At 45.2% G+C, this 24,414-nt stretch overlaps 2 protein-coding genes across 28 annotated transcripts in view; one reads left to right on the top strand and one right to left on the bottom strand.

The window, feature by feature from the left end:
- TSC1 (TSC complex subunit 1) overlaps nt 1-8,275 on the bottom strand; it is a 53,886-nt gene extending 45,611 nt beyond the window's left edge. For 6 of the 26 annotated variants that reach the window (XM_055270554.2, XM_055270560.2, XM_055270573.2 and 3 more), the window contains exon 1: nt 8,035-8,273. The gene's annotated coding sequence lies outside the window, so the exon portion shown is untranslated. The other 20 variants (XM_055270555.2, XM_055270561.2, XM_055270575.2 and 17 more) reach the window with 8 other exon arrangements.
- A 197-nt stretch (nt 8,276-8,472) lies between these two features.
- Nucleotides 8,473-24,414, top strand: part of GFI1B (growth factor independent 1B transcriptional repressor) — a 52,425-nt gene continuing 36,483 nt past the window's right edge. Inside the window, exons 1-2 of one of the 2 annotated variants that reach the window (XR_010119918.1) lie at nt 8,473-9,030; nt 10,273-11,332. The gene's annotated coding sequence lies outside the window, so the exon portion shown is untranslated. Of the gene's footprint in view, nt 9,354-10,272 lie in introns of those variants that run through there. The other variant, XR_010119917.1, reaches the window with a different exon arrangement.

Below are 24,414 nucleotides of genomic sequence, written 5' to 3'. Positions count from 1 at the left end.
TGAATAGCGTATGAAAGCCGAGCCTCATATACTATGGACACCTAATTACCCTAAACATGGAAAAAACCTGAACCAAGTTCTTAAATGTACAACCATGGCCAAAGTCAAACTAGTGGACTGAGGAACTCTCTAACAATTAAAATCGCTTGTTCCAGATGACAGGGTAATTATATTTCCACGTGGAACACATTCCAGACATTAAACTCCACTGGTCTCTTCAGTGGCACCTGCAAGCCTGTGAACAGTGCTGCAGGCAGGCTGGCCCTCCAGAAAAGAGGGATCATACCATTCTGACGGAGTGCTTACCTGGCCACACTCACTACAAGTCACAGGGCTTGAATTAAAGTGCAGGAGCCCAGGCCGGGTGTGGTGGCTCACGCCTGTAATCCCAGCACTTTGGGAGGCCAAGGTGGGCGGATCACCTGGGGTCAGGAGTTTGAGACCAACCTAACCAACATGGAGAAACCCCATCTCTACTGAAAATACAAAACTAGCCGGGCGTGGTGGCACATGCCCGTAATCCCAGCTACTCGGGAGGCTAAGGCAGTTGAATCGCTTGAACTCAGGAGGTGGAGGTTGCAATGAGTCAAGATCGTGCCACTGCACTCCAGCCTGGGCAACAAGAGCAAAACTCCGTCTCAAAATAAATAGATAAATAAATAAAGTGCAAGAGCCTCTAATCTTAAAATCAGAATCTTAAAATAAGCAGTTAGTCCAGTGAGTCATATAGACTTCCTCTTGCGACTAATCCTGGTTGGACATTTTACCTGAAAAGAAATATCTAAGGCAAGGGTAAAATTAGGATCTACACCAGATGAGATCCTGTAGACAGCCCAGCCACAACCCGTCCTACATAAAGGCCCTACTCTAGGAAAGCAGAGTGGTTTTGTTGTTGGTGGTTGGTTTTTTGTTTTGTTTTTTGAGACAGAGCCCCGCTCTGTCACTCAGGCTGGAGTTCAGTGGCCTAATCATGACTCATGGTTCACTGCGACCTTCGCCTCCCAGGCTCAAGCAATCATCCCACCTCAACCTCCCAAGTAGCTGGGAATACAGGCACGCACCACCATGCCCAGCTAATTTTTGTATTTTTCTGTAGAGACGGGGTCTCCCTAAGTCACCCAGGCTGGTCTAGAACTCCTGGACTCAAGTGATCCATCCACCTTGGCCTCCCATAGTGCTGGGGTTACAGGTGTGAGCCTCCACCCCCTGCCAAGCAGAGTGTTTTTGTCCAATGCTCAATGTTAAGACTTTTAACTTCTTTATTACTGCACTAAAAATGATAATGGTACTAAATTGGTAGCAATTTTATGTTGGTATGTCAAAGGCTACCTACTATTCTACTCTTATTTATATTTTTAAGTGTTTATTGACTTATTCATTTGTATTTCAATCCTGCCCTACGGGGGTACTACAAGGCATAATCACTCTGGTCAGTAAAGTGAGATGTGATTTGTGAACCTCCCGAGGGGAAGGGAGGAGTGCAGATGGAAACACCTGGCAGAGCAGAACACCAGTGTCAATCCATGTCCTTATCTTCGAAAGCCAAATTTAAAAAGAAACCTGCCTCCAGATCTAGACTTTTCTCCCTTTCATATTTGACCCAAAAGTTGTGTTCTCACTTATGTTCATCATTATAACTTCACTTCTATAAGCAATCTTTTTGAATAAAACGTAGGTTTGAGGAAGAAGATAAGGGCTCTGTGTTTAAGTATTTTGAGATGAAACAGAAGGCACATAGGTCAATCTGTTTTCACTGTTCATCTTAACTAATATCATTCTTTAGGTGTTTACAGACAGATGGCTTATATGCCTAGGATCACACATGACCTCCAGCCTAACAGCCATGGACAGCTGTCATTAGCAGGACCCGTATGCCATTTTTTTCACATATCTCTGCCCTAGCCAAGATGCATCATGAGCTGTGAGAGGGCCAAGAGTACATACATACCTTTTGAAAATACTAGTGGCAGATACCTAAGATGTCTTTAGAAAGGATTTATCTGAAATTACAGGTGAACATTCGAATTTTTCAAAAACAAGTGCTGTGATATGTGGCCTAGACACTACCCTCTACGACTCCTCAGGACTGTATGTAACATAAAATAGGTGACGGCATATCAATTTGCCTAAGAGAATTTTGTACACATTTGTCTATGATGTAAAAATGTACTGCATGTGTAAATGAAGGCAGATGTCTCTTCACTATAACTTGTCTTCCAGATTCAATTTTTTATCCATAAAAGTTCAAGGACAATTCAGACACAGGTCCAGGCATGGATAGACTATTTTATTATCAGGTACAGTTAGATAGAGCAGAGATGTTACACTGTTAGGTTAGTGTTCTGCTCTGGCTCAGGAACTCTCAGGTGACTTCTTAGGGTAATATTCTATCAAGTGAACCAAGGCGCCTTCAGCACAAATGCATCTAAAAAGGGTACAATACTTGCTCCCATTCTCTCTTCCTATCAGTGCCTAGAAGGAAGGAAAAAAAAGGGTAGGAAATAACTACTTACTATGTGAGAGTAAAACAGCTGATGGGAAAACCTGCCAACATGTGTAGTCATGTGCGATTGAAAAGGTCTTAGTAGTTGGAGTCCCTCTCAAGGACAAACTGGGGCAAGAGAACTCCAACTTGCCAGATTCTCCATTCAGAATTTCTGCCATTAGGGGCCTTGATGGATGGTTTGCTAAAGCTTATCGCCTATCCCAAAGGTGAAGAACCTTCCAGTAACTTGAGTGTAAGGCCAGAGCTTGATTTTGGTAAGGCGTATCTCTTCAATAAATAATGCTTATGTTTTGACTTTCTATTAACATGAACAACATTATTTACTAAGATAATACAGGCCAAACAGATACCATGTATATTTCAAAAAGACACTACGCAGAGCTTCTCCTAAAAGAAATACAAGCAAACTGTGAGATATCTTTAGGTTTCAGGTTTATAGGACCAAAATAGAAGTGTTCTAGGGAAGAAGGGTATAGTTTGATAGTCTAGAGCAGTGGTTCTCAAAATGTGGTCCTGGCACCACGAGCAGGAGCCTGGGTGTTTGTTAGAAATGTAAATTCTCAGGCCTTTCCACAGATCTCTGAATTAGATACTTTGGGGGTGGGGTCTTCTAGGTAATTCTGATGTCCACTAAAGGTTCAAAACCACTGGTCTAGGAAAAAGAAGGATGAAGGTAAAAAACATTCATTCATTAATATACCTCCTTTGAGGTTCAAAAGGAAAAAAATATATATAGTGCATAAACCTTGGGAAAAAGGCCCAGTGGAATTCTGCCAGGTGCTAAACGTACCAGCACAGACCTGACAAGCACTTAGCAGGTTACATACCTGGGTACACTACGGAAGTTTAACAAAGTAATTTATAACCCAGACAGTACATAAGGCCACCTTCTGACTTGGGCCTTTCCTGTCTACTAGTTAAAAAAAAAAAAAATGTTTTTAATAAAGCCTAAGTCCATTTTTAGAGCAGTAATCTATCTAAAATGATCAGCTGGGTTTCAAGGTGGGTCCATAAAGTACCTGAAGCCATATCCAAAATCCCATGTCTGTATGAATTTTTTTGGTGATGATGGGACATAAAGGGTAGAAGAGAAATTTGGTCCACAGCTTCCCACAGATTTTCAGAGGGCAACTGAGTCCACACACCTTCCCACCACCACCAAAGTTAAGAACCAGTGACCTGACCTGTGACTTAATTTATGAGGTCGGCAGATGAAGCAGTTTATCACAGTGGAAGACTAAATGTTTGGGCTGTGGAGTTAACCAAAAAGGTTCATATCCCAGCTCAGCCACCGAATAAGTGACTTTAGGCAACTTACTCCAAGCCTGTTTCCTCTTCCTATCCTGCCTCTTAAGGCTGTAAGAAGTTAATGGAGTATCAGACGTGTAAAATACCACAGTGTTTGGCACATGAGTACTCAAAAAATATAAACTTTATTATAACAATATTACTGCTTCACAAAAACGGATTGCTGGGTATATAATGCTTAGCAGTCTATCCATTTAACAACTGGTATTTGAAACATTGATAAAACCATTCTATAACTTAAAATGGATACAGTTCAAGTTTGTTACTCTGTGAACTACTCAAAGTAGCAGAGTCTTTTTTTTTTTTTTTTTTTTTTTGAGACGGGGTCTCGCTCTGTCGCCCAGCCCCGGAGTGCAGTGGCGCAATCTCGGCTCACTGCAAGCTCCGCCTCCTGGGTTCACGCCATTCTCCTGCCTCAGCCCCCCGAGTAGCTGGGACTACAGGCGCCCGCCACTGCGCCCGGCTAATTTTTTGTATTTTTAGTAGAGACGGGGTTTCACCGTGTTAACCAGGATGGTCTCGATCTCCTGACCTCGTGATCTGCCCGCCTCGGCCTCCCAAAGTGCTGGGATTACAGGCGTGAGCCACCGCGCCCGACCAAGTAGCAGAGTCTTAATGATTGCAGACATTAAGGTCACTGCCTCTGTTCTTCCTACAGCTCCCCTCTGTGTCTTCCATCACATCACCAACAGAAGGGCAAAACTGTCCTTTGTTACTCCAACACTTCTGGGCCTCTACTGCCATCATATTTACTTAAGAGAGTGACCTGTGAGTTGTAGGGCAGTAACTACAATGCTTTATTTTGGACTAAAGCACGGTTTTTAAGACATTTTACTTATTAGATGTAAATCTGAATTCATTCAACCGTAAAAAGTATTGTTATCTTTTGCTGACTCCCTGTTCATAATAAAAGTTAGCACTGAACGAGAGAAAGGACAAGAAGAAACTGACAAGGTCCTGAGACCGTGTATTTTATACACAGTATATAAAATTTGAATTTTTATTCTCTCCCATGAAAACAGACATAAAGTTACTAATTTCTAGCAACTACAGGCTTAAAAAGTAAACCAGAGAAAGAATAATCTCAAACTGCTGACAGTTTACCTCTTTCAGATGAATTTAAATGGAGAATGAGTATTTCATGCTACCCAAATTATATTAGTTACCAATTCATGATCTGAGGTTAAAAAAAAAAACAAATTCGGTGTTTGAGTGTATACTACATATACACATTTCAAGCAAACAGCCACAGATTTTAACGCTATTAAGTACACTTTTCTTTCATGCCTTCAGCTACTTAAATGACAAAACCAATGCAAAGACTAACCTTTCAGAGATTTATAATATGGGAAACTTATAGGGAATTGCCTTTTTAAAAAGTATTATGATGGAAAGGATAAATGATAAACAGATCTCCACCCAACAGGGTAGGCTCAAAGTCAACAATTTGCTTGGTTTTTATAAAACCATTAACACGCTGACTTAATCGATTTAGTCAGAATGTTTAAATGACACCCCAAAGGACTTTAAATCACAGAAATGTAGGCCTAGAAATACTCATTAATTTACATTCCAACTTTTACTTCACAGATAAAGACACTGAGGCTCAGAGAACTTAAGTGACCCACTGAAGGTCAAAAGCTATCTGACTCTTTAGAAAAGCCTGAAATGGTTGAGATATTGCTGTATTTGGCTGATCGGCATTCAAGAATATCCAATTAATTCCAGGAAAAGCTAATTTTAGTTCGCTATGGCCCTGGAACCCAGAAATAAACATACCTGTAGCCTAACAAACTTCAAATGAAGACAGAGCTATAAAAACAAGTCAGCTCTAATTCAGAGCCCAAAATTCACCCACCACTACACAAATAAAAGGCTACAAGCTATTTTAAGAAATACCTCTGCGATAAATAATAAATGAAAATAGCCAGATTGATACTTGAAGCCAGTGGTCCTCAACCTCTGGTGCACATCAGAATCAGTCTTCTTCCAAAATATACACACAAGGTGTCTGAATATGTAGGTCTACCTAGTATAGTGCCAAATATCTGTACATCGAGGTTCTCATGAGCATTAGGGTTTCAGATCTCTTGTTTCCAGCAAGTTCATTATTCTGCAAACATTACATATAGAGGTATATATTAGATTTGCCCTAGTAAGACTGTTAAGTTGCATCTCACGAATGAAACCAGGCATGCACAGAATGCATCATATTACACCACAACAGTAGCAGTATCAGTTTTTACTCTTCACCCAGTGAGGAAGAGGACAACTGAGTCACAGGACCTGAAGCACTCTAATTTTATGGAAACAAGAAGGCTGGTAGCCACCTGCTTTCTAACCAGGAATTTAGGAACATACCAAGTGTTTATGACACCAGGAAATGCATGCAGCAGAGAAAGTTTACATCATCTGCCCTTCTAGGCACGTGATGTAAGAGCGTTTTGGATAAGATATTAACTTTAGTAAGAGGATATTTTCCGTTTACATCTTCTATAAATACCCCTTAAGTTTACACCAGGTGGTTAGAGGAAGATTCTGCAGCTCCCTAGGGCAATAGCAAAGAATGTTTCAGTGTTTCTGAGGAGCCTCATTTGCCTGATCCATGACTGTTAAAGGTGCATTTCCCTACACAACCCTAAATCAGTTTTCACATTTGCATATTCCAGGTTTACTCAGGAATGCTCAATTTAAGAATCACAGGTGGTTGCTCGGTAAATCAAAGGCTCCCCAAAGATTAGGTTTTATAATGCTTCCTGAAATTTACAGCTCCACTTTGCCACCCTGTTTGAATTCAGATGCTCCAAGTTGATCCCAAAATTATAAATCAAAGTATCTCAGAAGAGTATTACTCCATTTTAGCACTTTTATAGCTTACTCTATGCAACGTGAAGTGCTATTTGTACACTTTCTATTAAAAAAAGCCAGCAAGGATTTTAGCAGGACTTCTTTCTGCAGTAAACTCGTCAGTTTCATTAAACTATCAAATACTTTGTAGCCTAATTTAGACTAACAAGTTTACATGCACAACACTGCCATCCCAAACAAAAGCTAAGGCGGATAAGCCAAGTGCATTCCCCCACTTCAACATTAAACAGACACACGTGCATAAACCTTGGCTAAATGATAAATTTTAATCACTTACAGGCCAGCTTTGATCAAATAACAGATAAATTTAAGAGTCATATCTTTGGAGTCAGTCAGATCCCAGCAGTTCCAGTCCTGGCTCAGATACAATTGGGGTGTGATCTTAGGCAAAGTACCCTGCTCTCTTCGGGCCTCAGTTTCTTCATTTGAGAAGACTGGAGGTGTTAACAGTGGCTGCCTCTTCTCTTTGTCGTGAGGACCAAAGGAGATAATGACTGCCAAGCACTTCCACAGTGCCTGGCACACAGAGAGCACTCCATTAACGTTAGCTGTTGTTCTTAGGAGGATCGCGTCCCCTCCCAAGTCCCCACCACACATCCAAAACACACAAAGCAAAACTCTTTAACAGGAAACACAAAGAAAGAGCTTTAATTCTACAAGGTCCCTCCGACTGCAGGCTCTTCATCCTCCAGTTCCTCAAATGAATGAATGAACGCCTAGGAGGGGCTCTGCAAATAGCTGTCTCTTAGGAATCACCTTTGCCGACTTTAAGGTAACTGTCTTTCACCATCAATTAAACACCCACAAGTACACCCAGAGCAAGTCATGCAAATTTCAGCGAAGACACCGAGTCCAGGCGAGTCCTTGATCCCCACAGGCAACCTCCATTCATTCTCCACGCCCCTCTACCCCGACCCCTCTCTTTAAGTTCTGGGACCAGCCCCACCCTAGCGACCCTTCCCCTCCCGCCAAGCGTCTCTACCCTGCCCTCCGCACCTAGCGTGAACCTGTCACCCCACCAAGTGAGGGGCTGACGAAGGGGCCCACCTCACCTCTGTCCGAGGGACCGAGGCCCGGGGTGCAGCCGTTCCCTCGGGGGCCAAGGAGGGGCGAAGTGCTCGGTCCGGCTCGCCTCTCCTCCCCAGGGACCCGCCAGTCCCGGCCGGGCCAGCCGGAGATAGCGTGTAATAAGAGGGAGGGGAGAGCTCTCCGAACCCCCCTTCCCCGGGATCCCTACCAAGCAAGTGAGCCTCTTGCTCCAGCCCCTCCGAGCCTCCCCGACTGGAGTCATGGTGCCGGGGCTGCCCCAGGAAGCCCCCATAAAAAGGAGGGGGAGACACCCCCATACTCACCCACCGTCTCCTCCCCCTCAGCTGTTTACCTCACAGTCCCTCCAGCCTACAGGGCGCCGCCATCTTGGACGTACAGCACCTCCCCCGTCGTGAAAAGGCCAAGGCCGACGGCGGCCTCCGCCACGAAAAAGAGTCCCCCTCCGGACCTCCCCTCCTTCTCGAAAGGAAGGACAGACGGCCGCGCTCGGCAGCCCCGCCGGAAGGAAGAGGCTCGTCCACTCATAACTGACTATGTGGGTTGGACGAGGAAAAAAAGCAAGGAGGGTTTTTGTGGAGGGGGGGGCGGGGCCGGGCGGAAGGATCCGAAAGGAGGCTGCTAAGAGATCTTGTGACTCCGCGAAGGAGGCAAAAAGAAGGGCCGGCGCGGCGGGAGGAGCCACGCGAGAGCCCGAGAGGCGGGGCGGGCGGTCACGTGACTGGCGGGCGGGGGTACACGGCGGAGAGGCGTAAACAAGCTGGCGGCTGCTGGGTGTGGTTGGAGCACCCTCCCCCTTGCCCCCCGAGTCGTTTCTGCCCTTCGCTTGCCTGGCGCCCCCCGAGGGTCTCTCTGTGGGCGGCCACAGAGCAGCGATCCTGTTTCCCAAGCAGCTGCTGAGGCCCGCGTGGGTGAAGGGCCTGCTTCGGAGCCTTGGAGTTGCAGCTCACCTGGGAAGGGACGGAAAGCTGGGGGCCAGGGCAGCCCTCCTTCCTGGGCTAAACATTTTCAGAAGCCTGCCTCCGGGATTGCGGGGGACCCCCCTGGCTTCTACCTTCAAGTAGCTCACACTTCACACCTAGTCATGACATCTAGGGAAAACCAGCCCTAATAGGAGACAGCTGGAAAATCAGAACGCCTTATTGCGTTTCCTGCTGAAACAAGGTTTTAAGTCCGCCAAGCCTCAGTTTCTTCCTCTGTGAAATGGGCATAATGACATCTGTGACGTGAAGAATCAAGGAGATGAAGTATGGACAGCGTTTAGCCCAGTGTCCTGCGCCTACTAAATGCTCACTCACTAGGTAGGTGGCCTTTAGTGCGAGGCTGAGTGTGATGGGCTCCATCCAGCACGAACACAAAGCCCTGTGAGAGGAGGCAGACTGAGATGAAGTCGAATTGTGGGATATGAAAGGCATTTTGAAGGAGTAGGCATCAGGCTGGGTTTTAAAGGAAATGTAGGTTTTGTGAAATACTAGGTTGGTGCAAGTCATCACGGTTTTTGCCATTAAAACCGCGATGACTTTTGCATCAACCTAATAGAACCAGGCGAAGCGGCTGAGGAGAGAAGGCCATTCCAGGCAGAGGGGACCAAAGGAGCAAGAACCTAGGGGCAAAAAAGTGCTGGGTGAGTTACGGGAATAACAGGTTTCGTCATGGGAACCAGTTCGGTCACAGTGCAAGGCAGCCATGGTTAAGGGGGGCCAGATGTGTGAGTAGCCAGCACCGTGGTTGCTGTCAGAATTCTGAACAGGTCCTCGATGGTACCGGGTAGAGCCGCTGCTAGTCAGTATAGGGCCTTGGTGAGAATTAGAAAAATGGCACCCCTGGGCTGTATTTTGGCCCCTATCCACCAGCCCCAAACCCTCCTGGGCCCTTGATCCGTGAACAACCTTTATAACCATAGGTCTAGAGCCACGAAGGCTTAGGAGAGAAGTGAAAATTGAACTGATGATTCCTCTGTTCTAACACAGTCGCTGGGGGGAAGCTAAGAGTTCCAGATTCAAACAGACCAGAGTTTGAATGTAGGTTTCAGCCATCATATTCTAACTGGATGAGCCTTAGTCTCGTCACCTGCAACACAGGGCTAATAATAATGCTAGTTCATGGGGATTTGGGGTGAATTCAGTGAGTCATTAAGCTCTAAGTGGCACAGAGCCTACTCCAGTTAATGTTACTTTTGATAACTGTTAAGTGCCAGCTGTCAGCATCCATCACTTCCACAAACGGGTCCACCAAACACTAAATTCCTCTGTGTCACCACCCAAGCATAGTCTGCCTGGGGTCCGGAGATGGAAAGGTCGAGGGAAACGGGGAAGGGTCTGGGTTCTCTCAGTTCCACCAATCTGCAAACTGCTTCATAGGAACAGACTCTTCCCTTTGCATTCACGCCAGGGCAGGGATTCAAATGTCTTCAGAGATTTCTGAGACCACCAGTGATGGGAGACCTAAGGAGGAGGGCAGGGGGAGCAGCACTGCTCTGGAGCTCTGACCCAGGCAGCCCCCCACACCCTGACCTTCCTTGGCTCCATGACTTCATCCTGCAGGAATGCATTCTGCCATGGAGGACAGCAGCCATACGCAGAGCTCATCAACTGCTCGCTCTCCAGGGGGCCATAACCACATTGTCACTGTTTCTACACTGTCTGGAAGAAGAATGGTCATTGTTACCTCAATATGGACCGCCAGGGGCTTGCGAGAAGAGGCTGAAGATGACAGGCAGAGACAGCTCTACCACCATCTCCCGCCACTTACCAGGCTGGGCCACCTAGATGTTTTCTGCTTCTCTGGGGTTGATTTTTGTCATTTGCTTAACAGACACTATTCAGACCACTACCTTCCATACCCCACCCTGGAGCCTCCCTGTGACGGGGCTTCCTGACCGGCCTGTCTGAGCATGAACGGGCTGAGCCCTGCGTAGGCGGGCATGCTGACGGGATGCACGTGGTGGAGGACATCTGCTGCATTTGGCTGTGTGACATCTCCCCCTCGCCTTCTGAACAGGTGAACCGCCCTTCCTCGATTCTTCCAGTGCTGATGGTCCTCACAATCACAGTACCAGTCCCAGGCCACAGCAGGTGGACCAGGCCTGGCCAATCTGAGATGCCCATCATGGAGCTTGCTAAAAGAAAACTTAAGACAAGTTCAATTAGATTAAATTTAATCGAGCAAAAAAAAAGAAAGAGAGAATTCATGAATCAGGCAGCCTCCAGAATCACAGCAGATTCAGAGAGACTCCAGGGTTCAGAACAAATTTATAGACAAAGCAATGTGGCCTGGCACAGTAGCTCACTTCTGTAATCCCAGCACTTTGGGAGGCCAAGGCAGGTAGATGGCTTGAGGTCAGGAGTTCGAGACCAGCCTGGCCAACATGGTGAAACCCTGTCTGTACTAAAAATACAAAAATTAGCCAGGCGTGGTGGCGGGCATCTGTAATCCAAGCTACTCAGGAGGCTGAGGCAGGAGAATCGCTTGAACCTGGGAGGCGGAGGTTGTAGTGAGCTGAGATTGTGCCACTGCACTCCAGCCTGGGTAACAAAGTGAGACTTGGTCTCCAAAAAAAAAAAAAAAAAAAACAAAAAACAAAACTAAAGTGACGTACAGGAATCAGAAATGAGGTACAGAAACAGTGAGATTGGTTGCAGCTCGGCGTTTGCCGTATTTGAACATAGTTTGAACACCCAGCAGTCTATGAATGGTTGAAGGATGGCCGCTGGGATTGGCCAACACTCAGCTATTGTTACAAGTGCATACTGCTAAGTTAGGTTTTCAGTTTTGCGTGCCTATTAAGCTAGGTTACGGTTCATCCACAAGGACTCAAATATATAAGTACGGAGTCCTTCTCAGGCCATATTTCATTTGCTTTAACAAGCTGAAATAGTTGGTTTACAGGGGACCTGTGACTTGAGCTGGACTAGAGTGCTCCTCTGGGTCTTTATAGATGGGTGTTTTAAAAAAAAGCAATTTTTCTCTTTCCTTTGGGGTCACTAAACTGCGATGAGGAACCTGTGGCCTCTCCCTTCCCCTGTCCTACAGCAAGGTGTGTGACAAGGCGAGTTAAAGAGTGAAAGAGACAGAGATGGAAAGAGAAATTCATGCTGCCAGCTCCTGGCATTTCCAGAGTCCCTGAAACCAGCTTTGCTCTGGCCTTCCAAGTTCCATGAAGCAATAACTATTTTGGCCAATGCTAGTTTCATTGGATTTCTGTCCCTCATCAACAAAAGGCCTTCTGGATGTAGTGGGATTCAGAGGCCTTTGGAAGGACACCACCAGCCAAAAATATTTCCCACTCTGTGCCCGAAGTTCGTCAACTTGAATTGCTTTTTGGCTTTAGCTTTCAGCTGTCTGTGCGGCAGCCTCCTGGCCAGGTGCCCTGCCGTTGGTGGGCAACCCCCACAGGATGGGGTCTGAGCTTCTGCTGGCAGCGCCCCAAGGCCCTCTGCGGCCCTGGCCTCTCTAGCGCATCAGTTTCCCCTTGCTTTCTAGCACCGTGTCCTCCAGTACCAAGGAACGCCCAGAGGCTTCACACCGCCCTGTCTTGGCTCAGGCGGTCTCCTCTCCCTCCGCACCAGATGGCCTCTGCAGCCTTTGCTGGTCATTCTCCATTTGCCCTTCTCTGTCTGGGCTCCCCTCTAAGCCACACCTGCTAAGCATGTCCTCTCCCTCCTCTTGGATTTGACCAAAGTGCGGCAGGGTCAGGTGAGCGATGAAGAGCCTTCCCACCTGGCCTGGCCTGGCCTGGCTGTGATGCACAGTTCCTGCTGCGTGGCCTGTCTCACCCGTGGTGTTAGTAATGGTTCCCCCCACTCACTCTTCACACCCAGAGGTGATCACGGATCCCCACAGCTCACTAGTCCTTAGGTGCTTCAGCACCTCTTTTTTTCTGAAGCTGCTCACACCTGTCTTTTTAATTATCCCTTGGAGGGTGTTACTGTTTCCCGCCAGGATCCCAACTGCTACAGCCCCTTCTTAGAGCATCTGCCTTCAGCCCGGGCTACTCACTGTGAATCAAGCCAAACCCACAGATACACACACACACACACACACACACACACACACACCCCCAACCCCCTGACTGAACCTGGATCAGGGCTGAAAACCTTCCTCACACTGAACCAGCCAGATTCTCCTTCTTGAGAATTTGAACTGAGAGACCCCAAGACTGAGATACATGGTGTTGGTGGAGGATTGCAACTTTACACACCTGCAGGGGGACCATTCAAACTGCTGTGCTCCAAGAGAGGCAGATCACTTAGAAAACACCTCAAACAGGTGCCCTCGAGGGTTATGCAATAAGACAGGACTGTGCTGGTCCCTGGCACGGGTCATATGGAGTTGGACCCAGCCATGGCCGTCAGCACCACTCTGGACAGCAGAGGTTAAGCAGGAAGAGCTACTAGGAGCCTTGCTGAGGAAACCGGCACACCCAAACCAGCAAGGAGCAGCTGTGGCAACGGAGAGGAAGGAGAGCTGCAGGACTAGCCCATTGCCCAGGAGGCCTGCTTAGGTCTGGAAGATGCCCCTGTATCTTTTCAATAAATTCCACTTTTTCATGCCTGTAATCCCCACACTTTGGGAGACTGAGGCAGGAGGATTGCTTGGGGCCAGGAGTTCGAGACCAGCCTGGGCAACATAGCAAGACCCCATCTCTAAAAAAAATAAAAATTAGCCAGACACGGTGGCATGCAGCTGAAGTACCAGCTACTTGAGTGGCTGAGGCAGGAGGATCACTTGACCCCAGAATGTTGAACCTGCAGTGAGCCATGATCGTGCCACCGCACTCCAGCCTGAGTGACAGAGTAAGACCCTGTCTCTAAAAAATAACACACACACAAAAATTCCACTTTTACCTGAGCCAGAAGATGTTCGCTTCTGTTCCTGACAACCAACACCTCCATCGAGGCTGGAGATGGCCAAGAATGCTTTCCTTTCTTCTTTACCCACATCACACCTGTTCTTCCTCCAAGACTCAACTCCAATGTGATCTCCACCAGGAAGTCTTCTTGGGACCCCCAGGATGGCAAAAAGGCCCCTGCCCCGAGCCCACTACCGCTACCAAATGCATACCTCCATTCCTTCCACCACACCGCCTGCTTACTCAGGCTGTGCTTTTGGGTCTCTCTCCCAAGTTTTCAAGAACTCTGCTGCCCCCAGGAGGTGGGATGGATAAGAGGGCCCTTGAAACCTCTACTTCAAGGTCAAAAGACAGGCACAGGCCAGGCTCGGTGGCTCACACCTGTAATCCCAATCCCAGCACTTTTTTTTTTTTTTTTGGGATGGAGTCTCGCTCTGTCGCCCAGGCTGGAGTGCAGTGGCACGATCTCGGCTCACTGCAAGCTCTGCCTCCCGGGTTTGCGCCATTCTCCTGCCTCAGCCTCTCCGAGTACCTGGGACTACAGGCTCCCACCACCTCGCCTGGCTAATTTTTTTTGTATTTTTAGTAGAGACGGGGTTTCACCGTGTTGGGCAGGATGGTCTCGATCTCCTGACCTCGTGATCTGCCCGCCTCAGCCTCCCAAAGTGTTGGGATTACAGGCGTGAGCCACCGCACCTGGCCAATCCCAGCACTTTGAGAGGCCGAGGCAAGTGGCCTCCTGGAAACCAGGAGTTCAAGACCAGCCTGAGCATCATAATGAGATCCTCATCTCTACAAAAAATTTAAAAAATTAACCAGGCATAGTGGTGCGCACCTGTAGTTCCAGCAACTTGGGAGGCTGAGGTGGGAGGAGCACTTGACCCCAGGAGTTGGAAGCTGCAGTGAGCCATGATCCTGCCACTGCACTCCAGCCTGGGCAGCAGAGTGAGACCCTGTCTCCAAAAAAAAAAAAAAAAAAAAAAAAAACAAAGAAAAAGCTGAGAATAAATCTTTCAAGACTTAGGCTAAGACTAAGAAGTAGGAGCAGTGTCAGGGGCCAAGAGCTACTCCTGCCACGTGGCTCAGTGCCCATGGTAGCTCAAGCGCCCACAGGGCTGGCCGCCATCTTGGTTTGCTGTTATTCCATCAAATGGAGTAAAATTTATTGTCTCACGGTTCTAGAGGCCAGAAGTCCAAGATCAAGGTGTCAGCAGGATTGGTTCCTTCTGCAGGCTTGGAGGGAGATCTGGTCCCTGCCCCTCCCCCAGCTTCTGGAGTTTGGCTGGCCATCCTGAGGCTCAACCCATCCTCCTGCTTCGTTCCTTGGTTGAGATGCATCTCACTGTTCTCTGCCTTCATGTTCACACGACATTCTCCCTGTGAGCTTGTCTCTGTGTCCAAAATTTCCCCTTATTATAACTACACCAGTAACATTGAGTTGGGAGTCCACTGTATTCCAGCATGACCTCATGTTAACTAATTACATCTGCGGCAACCTTATGCATAGTCACATTCTGAGGAACTACAAGTTAGGACGTCAGCCTGTCAATGTTTGGGGGAATAAATTCAGCCCATAACAGGTACCAAGGGCTGAGTTAGTCACATTATTATCCATAGTTTGTGAAGGGGCCCTCTCTAATTTTTATACTTGCATTTGTTTGTTCCCTTTTCTTAATTTTTAATTTTTATTTTTTTTCTTGAGATGGAGTCTTGCTCTGTTGCCCAGGCTGGAGTGCAGTGGCACAGTCTCAGCTCACTGCAACCTCTGTCTCCAGGTTCAAGCTATTCTCCTGCTTCAGCCTCCCAAGTAGCTGGGATTACAGGCATGAGCCACCACATCTGGCTAGTGTTTGTATTTTTAGTAGAGACGAGTTTCACCATGTTGGCCAGACTGGTCTCGACCTCCTGACCTCAAGTGATCCACCTGCCTCGGCCTCCCAAAGTGCCGGGATTACAGGCGTGAGCCACCACGCCCGGCCCTGTTTGTTCCCTTTTATCTTCATTCCCCACATCCAGTTTCCTCCTTGCACATAAGCAACCATTGTCATGTATATCATGTGTATCCTTTTGTCTGTATGTATCCTTGCAAAATGTGTGTGCGTGTATTTTTAATTTATGTAAGTGGAATTATGTTATAGGTGGCCATCTGTTTCTTACTTTTTCCCCCATTCAGCATCGTTATGAAGCTCCATCTAGCTGCTGAGAATTATTCCGTGACGTGAATCTACTCTAATCTACTTTCCACTGTCTCAGGAATCGACACCGGCAGTAGCACCAGAAGTAACATTGTGATAAACATCACTATACACTATACACTATGCACTACGCACTACACACTACACACTATACACTATAAACTATACACACTACACTACGCACTACGCACTATACACTACACACTAAACGCACTACACACTACACACTATACACTATACACTACACTACACTATACACTACGCACTATACACTATACACTACACACTAAACGCACTACACACTACACACTATACACTACACTACACTATATACTACGCAGTATGCACTATCCACTATACACTACACACTACACACTATACACTATAAACTATACACACTACACTACGCACTACGCACTATACACTACACACTAAACGCACTACACACTACACACTATACACTATACACTATAAACTATACACACTACACTACGCACTATACACTACACACTAAACGCACTACACACTACACACTATACACTACACACTATACACTACACACTATAAACTATACACACTACACTATACACTACGCACTATACACTACACACTAAACGCACTACACACTATACACTACACACTATACACTATACACTATAAACTATACACACTACACTATACACTACGCACTATACACTACACACTAAACGCACTACACACTACACACTATACACTATACACTACACTACACTATATACTACGCAGTATGCACTATACACTACACACTATACACTACACACTATACACTATACACACTACACTATACACTACGCACTACGCACTATACACTACACACTAAATGCACTACGCACTACACACTATACACTACACTACACTATATACTATGCACTATCCACTATACACTACACACTATACACTACACACTATGCACTACGCACTACACACTATATACTACACACTATATACATTATACACTACACACTACACTATACACTACACACTATGCACTATGCACTACACACTATACACTATACACACTACACACTACACTATACACTACACACTACACACTACGCGCTATGCACTACACACTATACACACTACACACTGCACAATATACACTATACACTACACACTACACACTATACACTATGCACAATGCACTATACACTATACACTACACTACACTATGCACTACATACTATACACTACACTATACACTACGCACTATGCACTACGCATTATGCACTATACACTATGCAATATACATTACACACTATGCAGTATACACTACACAGTATACACTACACGCTATACACTATGCACTACACACTACACACTATACACTACACACGATACACTATGCACTACACTACACTGTACACTATGCACTATGCACTACACATTATACACTGTACACTACACACTATACACTGCACTATGCACTACACACTATACACTACACACTACACACTACACATTATACACTATACACTACACGCTACACACTATACACTATACACTACATGGTACACACTATACACTATGCACTATACACTATACACTACACACTATACACTACAGACTACACACTACACACTATACACACTACACACTGTACACTATACACTACACACTATATACACTGTACACTACACACTATGCACTATGCACTACACACTATACACTACTCACTATGCACTACAGACTACACACTACAGACTACACACTACACATTATACACACTACACACTGCACATTATACACTACACACTATATACACTGTACACTACACACTATACACTATGCACTATACACTATACACTATGCACTACACACTATACACTACAGACTACACACTACACACTATACACACTACACACTGTACACTATACACTACACACTATATACACTGTACACTACACACTATACACTATGCACTACACACTATACACTACAGACTACACACTATACACACTACACACTGCACATTATACACTACACACTATATACACTGTACACTACACACTATACACTATGCACTATACACTACACACTATACTCACTATGCACTACACACTATACTCACTATGCACTACACACTATACACTACAGACTACACACTACACACTATACACACTACACACTGCACACTATACACTACACACTACACACTGTACACTATATACACTATGCACTATGCACTACACACTATACACTACTCACTATGCACTACACACTATACACTACTCACTATGCACTACACACTATACACTACAGACTACACACTACACACTATACACACTACACACTGCACATTATACACTATACACTACACACTGTACACTATACACTACACACTATACACTACACTACACACTATACACTACACACTACACACTATACACTATATACACTATACACTACACACTACACACTACGCACTATACACTACACATTATACATTACACACTGTACACACTGCACACTACGCATTACACACCATACACTATACACTACACTACACTATACACTACACACTACACACTATACACTACACTACACTATATGCACTATGCACTATACACTATACACTACACTACACACTACACACTATACACTACACACTACACACTATACACTACACACTGTACACTGTACACTACACACTATACACTACACACTATACACTACACACTATACACTACACACTGTACACTGTACACTATACACTATACACTACACACTATACACTCTACACTATACTCTTCCCTTATGGATCCAGCTCAGAATTTATTTGAGATACACAACTGGGAGTAAAACTAATGGGTCATGGGGTGTGTGGACTTACTTTTTTTTTTCTTTTTCAGACAGGTCTTGCTCTGTTGCCCAGGCTGGAGTGCAGTGACTCCAACACAGCTTACTGCAGCCTCTACCTCCTGGGCTCAAGGGATTCTCTCCTGTAACCCCCTGAGTAACAGGATCACAAGCTTATGCCACTATGCCTGGATTTTTTTTTTTTTTTTTTGTAGAGACGGGTCTTGCCATGTTGCTCAGACTATAGACTTACTCTTTTATTTTTTAGTTCCAGGATACCTGTGCAGGATGTGCAGGTTTGTTCCGTAGGTAAACGTGTGCCATGGTGGCTTGCGGCACCTGTCAACCCATCACCTAGGTATTGAGCCCAGCCTGCATTAGCTTTTCCTGATGCTCTCCCTCCCGCAACCCCCGACAGGCCCCAATGTGTGTTGCTCCCCTTCCTGTGTCCATGTGTTCTCATTGTTCAGCTCCCACTTATAAGTGAGAACATGTGGTGTTTGGTTTTTCAGACTTTTTTTTTTTTTTTTTTTGAGATGAAGTCTTGCTCTTCTCCCCCAGGCTGGAGTGCAATGGCACGATCTCCGCTCACTGCAACCTCCGCCTCCTGGGTTCAAGCAACTCTCCTGCCTCAGCCTCCCAAGTAGCTGGGATTACAGGTGCGTACCACCACTCCCGGCTATTTTTTTGTATTTTAAGTAGAGACGGGTTTCACCATGTTGGCCAGGCTGGTCTCGAACGCCTGACTTCAGGTGATCTGCCTGCCTTGGCCTCCCAAAGTGCTGGGATTATAGGCGTGAGCTACCACGCCCGACTGGTTATAGATATTTCAAGTGTCTTCTTCCAATCTGTTATCTATCTATTAACTATCTATATTATGACCCGTTGGAAAAGGTCATTAACTTGGGTGTTATCAAGTTCACTTCTTTTTCTTTTTGACTTACACATTGGGTTTTTGAGATTTTGTTTAACAATGCTTTTTCCAACCCTTAATCACACACAAAAGAAATGCTTAAGCTTTCTCTGTTTGTGTGGGGCTTTTTGTTGTTGTTGTTTGTGTGTTTGTTTTTGAGACAGGGTCTTACTCTGTCACCCAGGATTGAGTGCAATGGTGCAAACATGGCTCACTGCAGCCTTGACATCCCAGGCTCAGACCATCCTCCTGCCTTAGCCTCCCGTGTAGCTGGGACCACAGGAGTGTGGCACCACACACAGCTAATTATTTTATTTTATTTTATTTTATTAGAGATAGGGTCTCACTTTGTTGCCCAGGCTGGTCTTGAACTTCTGGGCTCAAGCGATCCTCTTGCCTTGACCTCCCAAAGTGCTGGGATTACAGGTGTGAGCCACCATGCCTGGCCATTTGTATGTTTCATATTTATATTGTTACATTAAAAAATATATTTATGTTTTACATTTCACTTTTAGGTCTCTGCAGAGGCCATGAAAAATGTGCCACTCAGCATTTCTGCTAATTGTTGAAGGCCCAGCTGCTGCCGCTCTGGATCTACACCCCATTCGCAATGAAGCCACATATCTCGTGAGTGACTCCCAGCCCGTGACTGGGCCCAGCAGGGGCCCTAATGCAGGATAGCTCTGAGGAGGTGTGGGACTCTGACACTGGAGAACATTGGCCCGAGAACTCTTCATCCACCTGATCAAACCTCTCTTGGAACTGCAAAGCGGTCTGAGACTCTTCTCCCAGTCTCATCTCCCTATTAACTATCTATATTGTAGCTCATAGGAAAAGAGTCATTAATTTTGGTTTTCAAATTCACTTCTTTTTCTTTTTGACTTGCACTTTGGGTTTTTGAGATTTTGTTTAGCAATGCCGCTTCCAAGCCTTAGTCACACGCAGTCCCCCTCTCCTCACAGGCTTCAGATCCATATCATAGCTGAAGGCTCTCTGTGCTCTGTCCAGCTCCTCCTCTGTGTGGGACATTTATTTGAGTTTTAAAATGTCCTTCCCAAAAGTTGACTCTCGTATTATTTTATTATTTTTGAGACAGTGTCTCACTCCAGTCCAGACTAGAGTGCAGTGGCCTGATCATAGCTCACTGCAACCTGGAATGCCTAGGTTCAAGCCATCCTCCTGCCTCAGCCTCCCTAGTAGCTGGGACTACAGGCACACACCACCACACTGGGATAATTTTTTTTATTTTTTGTAGAGGTGGGCTCTCACCATGTTGCCCAGGCTGGTCTTGAACTCCTGGACTCAAGCAAATCTCCCACCTCGGCCTCCCAAAGTACTGGGATTACAGGTGTGAGCCACCATGCCTGACCTGTAGTGTATTATTGATTTATTGTTAGGTATTTTATAGTTTTTAATATTATTTTGTGTTTTTTTTTAAATTTTCAACTTGGTTGTTATTGAAGTAGAGAAATTCTATTGATTTTTGTAGGTTGATCTTATATCTTGCACCTATTTGAACTCTCTAATTTTACTAGTTTATCATTTTATTTTTATTTGTATTGAGTTTTCTAGGTATATTATCACATCACCTGAAAATAAAACAGTTTTTTCTCTCTCTCTCCCTTTTTTTTTTTTTCTGAGATGTTGTCCAGGCTGGAGTATAGTGGCATGATCATGGCTCACTGCAGCCTCGAATTCTCAGGCTCAAGTGATCCTCCCACCTCAATCTCCTGGGTAGCTGAGACTGTAGACATGCCTGGTTAATTTTCAAATTTTTTATAGAGGTGAGGGCTCCCTATGCTGCCCAGGCTGGTCTTGAACTCCTGGACTCAAGTGAAATTCCCGCCTTGGCCTCCCAAAGTACTGGGATTACAGTCATGAGTCATCACACTCGGCCTGTCTCTTCTTTTTAAATTAGAACTCTCCTCATTTGTCTTTCCCTTTTTATAGTGTTGGCTGGGACCTCCAGTACTATGTCAACCAGTAGTGGTGATATTAGGCATCTATTCATTATTCCCAATCTTCAAGGAAATGCATATAAATTTTCTACAGTAGGTATAATGTTTGCTCTAAGACTTTTGTCTATGACTTTTACCAAACTAAAAATAGATGTGGGCTTTATCCAATGCTTTTTCTGCATTCATTGAATAGTCAGAAATATCCTTATTTTAGCCTATCAATGTGGTGAAATACACAGATACATTTTTTTGATGGTCATTTATCCTTGCACGCCTAGGACAAGCACAACTTGATCATGATGTATTTTTAAAAATACTTGTTGATTCGTGTTTTATTGAGGATTTTTGCATTTATTTTATGCATTTATGGTTCTTTTAATTGGAATGCATAGACCATTTACATTTAATGTAATTATCAGTGTAGTTGGGCTTAAGTTTACCTTCTTGATAGTTGCTTTGTATTTTTCTGTCTGTTCTTTGTTCCTTTCTTTTGTCTTTTTCAGCCTCCTTTTGGATTAATTTAACATTTTTTAGAATTCCATTTTACCACCACTATTGGCCTCTTTGCTGTACCTCTTCGTTTTATGCTTTTAGTGATTGTTCTAGGATTTAAAATACGAATCTTTAACTTATCACCATCTATATTCAGTGGCTACTATACCATTTCAGATATAATTTAAGAGCTTTATAGCAATATACTTCTGACCAGGCGTGGTGGCTCCATGCCTGTAATCCCAGCACTTTGGGAGGCCAAGGCAGGCGGATCACTTGAGTCCAGGAGTTCGAGACCAGCCTGGGCAACATGGCAAATCAGTGTCTCTACTGAAAATACAAAAATTAGCTGGGCATGGTGGTGAGCACCTGTAGTCCCAGCTACTTGGGAGGCTGAGGCAGGAGGATTGCTTGAGCCCGGGAGGCGGAGGTTGCAGTGAGCTGACATGGCACCACTGTACTCCAGCCTGGGTGATGGAATGAGATCCCGTCTCAAAAATAAAATAGGCTGGGCACGGTGGCTCATGCCTGTAATCCCAGCACTTCGGGAGGCTGAGGTGGGCAGATCATGAGGTCAGGAGATTGAGACCATCCTGGCTAACATGGTGAAACCCTGTCTCTACTAAAAATACAAAAAATTAGCTGGGTATGGTGGCACATACCTGTAGTCCCAGCTACTTGGGAGGCTGATGCTTGAACCCGGGAGATGAGGTTGCAGTGAGCCAAGATTGTGCCACCCTAACTCCAGCCTGGGCGACAGAGTGAGACTCCGTCTCAAAAATAAATAAATAAAATAAAATAAACTATACACTTCTATTTCCTGCCCCCTGTTTTTTGTGCTATTGTTGTCATAAATTTTACTTCTACATAGGTTATAAAACCCTAGCTAGGGGTCTATATTATAAAAATATTGTTATCATTTTTGCTTTAAAGAATCAATTTTTTGTGTGTGTATTGGTCTGTCACCAAGGCTAGAATGCAGTGGTGCGATCTCAGCCCACTGCAACCTCCACCTCCCAGAGCTCAAGCAATCCTCCTGCCTCAGCCTCCCAGGTAGCTGGGACTACAGGCACGTGCACCACCAAACCCAGATAATATTTGCATTTTTTGTAGAAACAAGGTTTTACTGGCAGGGTGCAGTGGCTCACTCCTGTAATCCCAGCACTTTGGGAGGCTGAGGTGCATGGATTGCTTGAGGTCAGGAGTTGGAGACCAGCCTGACCAACATGGTAAAACCCTATCTCTACTAAAAATACAAAAATTAGCCAGATGTGGTAGTGCATGACTGTAATCCCAGCTACTCAGGAGGCTGAGGCAAGAGAATCACTTGAACCCAGGAGGCAGAAGTTGCAGTGAGCTGAGATCATGTCACTGCACTCCAGCCTGGATAACAGAGTAAGACTCTGTCTCAAAAAAAAAAAAAAAGAAAGAAAAAGAAAAGAAACAGGGTTTTGCTATGTTGTCCAGGGTGGTCTCAAACCCCTGGGCTCAAGCAATCCTCCTGCCTTGGCCTTGGCCTTGGCCTTGCAAAGTGCTAGGATTACAGATGTGAGCAACCACATCTGGCCAATTTTTTTTTTTTTTTTTTTGAGATGGAGTCTCGCTCTGTTGCCCAGGCTGGAGTACAGTGGCGCAATCTCGACTTACTGCAACCTCCTCCTTCTGGGTTCAAGTGATTCTTCTGCCTCAGTCTCCCGAGTAGCTGGGACTACAGGTGCGTGCCACCACGCCCAGCTAATTTTTTTATTTTTAGTGGAGACGGGGTTTCACTATGTTGGCCAGGATGGTCTTGATCTCTTGACCTCGTGATCCACCCACCTTGGCCTCCCAAACTGCTGGAATTATAGGCATCAGCCACTGCACCCGGCCAAATATTTTTTAAAGAAACAAAAAACTGAGAAAAATTATTTTATATTTGCCCACATATTTACCATTGCTAGCATTCTTCATTTCTTTGTGTAGATCCAAGTTTGCATCTGGTATTATTTTCCTTCTACTTAAAGAACTTCCTTTAACATTTTTTATAAAATGAATATGCAATAAATTCTCTTGACCTTTGTCTGAAAGAGTATTTTATTTTCATTTTTGAAAGATATTTTTGCTGGGTATAGAATTCTAGGTTGATGGTTTCTTTCTTTCAGCATTTTTTCTTTTTTTTTGAGACAGGATCTTACTCTGTCGCCCGGGATGGAGTGCAGTGGTGTGTTAATAGCTCACTGCAACCTCAAAGTCCTGGGTTCAAGCAGTCCTCCCATCTCAGCCTCTCAAGTAGCTGGGACTATGGGTGCATGCCACCATGACCAGCTACTTTTTAAAACATTTTTATTAGAGATGAATTCTCCTATGTTTCCCAGGCTGGTCTCAAACTCCTGGCCTTAAGTGATCCTCCCACCTTGGTCTCCCAAAGGATTGGGATTACAGGCATTAGCTACTGTGCC

Source organism: Symphalangus syndactylus, chromosome 3 (genome assembly GCF_028878055.3).
Source record: "Symphalangus syndactylus isolate Jambi chromosome 3, NHGRI_mSymSyn1-v2.1_pri, whole genome shotgun sequence".
Classification (NCBI taxonomy): domain Eukaryota; kingdom Metazoa; phylum Chordata; class Mammalia; order Primates; family Hylobatidae; genus Symphalangus; species Symphalangus syndactylus.
The sequence above is the reverse complement of the archived record's forward strand: the minus strand, read 5'-3'. Positions and strand labels throughout refer to the sequence as shown.